This window comes from Scylla paramamosain, chromosome 6 (assembly GCF_035594125.1).
Source record: "Scylla paramamosain isolate STU-SP2022 chromosome 6, ASM3559412v1, whole genome shotgun sequence".
In the NCBI taxonomy this organism is placed as follows: domain Eukaryota; kingdom Metazoa; phylum Arthropoda; class Malacostraca; order Decapoda; family Portunidae; genus Scylla; species Scylla paramamosain.
Window position 1 is genome coordinate 23,001,997 of NC_087156.1, and position 2,922 is coordinate 23,004,918.

The following is a 2,922-nucleotide window of genomic DNA, read 5'->3' on the forward strand; positions in this document are numbered from 1 at the left end:
ACTACTTCACCAATGATCATAGATGAGTGAGCCGTAGAGGAATGTGCGAATGTGAAGGTCAAGGTCAAGCCACTGTCACCAGCCTCAGTCCCTTCGCTTAATGGAGAAGGTTGGATTCTCGTCACAACTGCGGTGTACTGTGGGTTAGCGGGATACGTCCACTTAGCTCTTGTATTGTTGTTAAGAGCCAAATCCAAGTAACAATTCGTACTCTGAAGCGACAGGGACTCGAGTTGCTTGCCTCTTTTCTGCCTTTACTGTTAGAAATGCGGGTGAAAGATAAGCAATGCCTCTTTTCGTAACGTCACTCGGTGGGGAATTAAGGCAGAAAGGCATCCTTTTATCGTCTGCTTAAAACACCAACACGATAAAGTACAAGGAAGAGCATGATGGAGAGAGTTTATGGTCATGAAGAACTGATTGATTCAGTAGATTTCCGTGACGCCACGACAACCTCGATCATATGCCGCAAAAATCAGATTTAAAGCTTCACTTGAATGAAAAGTGTCTTATACTATCGAGAATAAAATGATACAGCATTCAATAAGATAAAATGAAAACAAGTTACAAATAAAATAGCAAAATCGTGAAATATTTAAGTTTTCCACAGTATAAAAAATAAACAAAAAATATAAAATAAGATTAGTTAAAATGAAAACAAGATACAAGTAAACAATGCAAGCATATATATATATATATATATATATATATATATATATATATATATATATATATATATATATATATATATATATATATATATATATATATATATATATATATATATATATATATATATATATATATATATATATATATATATATATATATATATATATATATATATATATATATATATATGAAGAAAACAAAATACCCAGACAGTGAGAAGGTGGCAGATCAGGAATGGCTGATATACTCGTACGTATGTAAAAATCACACCCAAGTAGGAACTAAGACAGGGACGGTATAGATGGGGACGAATCCCTCATGGGGTTGCATGTTCTGAAAAGAGAGCCTGGGAAACCTGACAAAAGAGGGACACCTTCATTTCAAGGAGGTAACTACCTACAAAATGTTACCCTTGCGAAGAAGCCTGTGATCCACCGGCTGGACTCTTTGGGAACACTGTCACGAAAGGGAAGGATAAGTCATTTATTACTGGCCAGATCCTGTAGGCAAGGGACTTGGGCGGGGATTGGTGAGAGTCACAGACACATAGCTGAATACCTTGCGACCGAGGCACGTAACAGAGTCTGGGAGCCCGTGAAGGGGGTACCTACATATAACCACCAATGACTGGTGGTGCAAATCTGAAGATGTGTTTATGAGGGATTTTCAGAAACTAGACTTCAGAGTCTAGACTAGACATTAAAAGTCGTGGAAATTGCCTTATGAGAATAATGAACACAGAATGATGTTTTGGTTATAAAAAAAGACAAGTACAGTATTTTTACTAATCTTTGTGGCTGAAACCTCCAAGGTTCATCTATAACATTGCGATCGCGATTCAGAATACTTGAACAATTTTTAAAGGTATTTACGATGCTGCATGACAGTTAGATGAATTTTTACTCATTTGTCAAATAATGCAATCTTTGGAAGAGTTCATTCCATCCCTGGACATTTTACTGACTGGCATAGGAGCGGCCAACCCCAAAACTTATGTTGTAGCTCCTCGCGACAAGACTTTCACCAAAGAAAACGAAAAGTAAGGTGTGGAACGCACCATTTCTCATGATACCATGGCGAGCCGCGGACTCCTACGAGAAGAAGCGAGTTCGGTCCAAATGAAGTTAGATTTAAAGATGAAATTTAAGAATATTGTTTCTCAAACACGATGACAGAATTAAATAAGTTCATTTCTTTCTCTCTCTCTCTCTCTCTCTCTCTCTCTCTCTCTCTCTCTCTCTCTCTCTCTCTCTCTCTCTCTCTCTCTCTCATGTTAGTTTTCATTGAAATTATGAGAGAAATGAGTAACCAATAAATGCCCATCCTCTGGCAGATTTACGGACTCCAATATTTATAGCACAGTAAGAAGGCAAGGTCGTTGCTTGCCTGCCAATTGCCGCTCTGAGCGACACAAGCTAAATAAAGCCAAGCAAGTATGAAGTGTTTGTCGTAAGTAATTTCCGCTCCGAACAAGACACAGAAAACTCGAAACAAGTAGATCAGACTTGCCTTTTCGCATCGCTTTTACAACTTACTGATTAAACATTAGCCACCATTAAATTTGTATTTGAAGCTAATAAACATTTCATACTTCATGTTTCTTTATTTATTACCACGACTATATGATTCGGTACTGGATGCTGGAGACGATTACAAGCAAGTCTTTTTAATTTATTTATTTTATTTTATCTATTTATTTATTTATGTTGTTATTATTATTATTATTATTATTATTATTATTATTATTATTATTATTATTATTATTATTATTATTATTATTTATTTATTTTTTGTAGAACCAAGAATTATTTTGTTCAGTCTCTTACTTGCTCTCATGTGGTAAACTGTATGTTAGATTCAATGACGCAAGGCACTTCGTGCTTCGTGATCCAGGAAGACGTTGTGGTGAAGCTTTGGCAGCAGTCAGTTTAGTTCAGAAGAACTAGACCTTACTGTGGAAAATACCACGTTCCAGGAATGAGCAATCTGTCAAAATTCACTTATGACGACTCTGCTGCATTCTTCAAGTTTCTAAGAAGCTCGCCAGACTCTTTTAGAAGCATCAAATTGTACTATATCATCTACAAAACACTATGCTTCTCTGTCATGACTAAAACGAAACAAATGGGCGGTTTAAAAGCGAGTACTTGACAACTCAGACAAAAGAAAGTGATCAAAATGTAGAGGCGCAAGAGCGACATCTAGTGAGAAGTACTGAAACTTACTCGTGAATGGTGAGACGAACGAAAC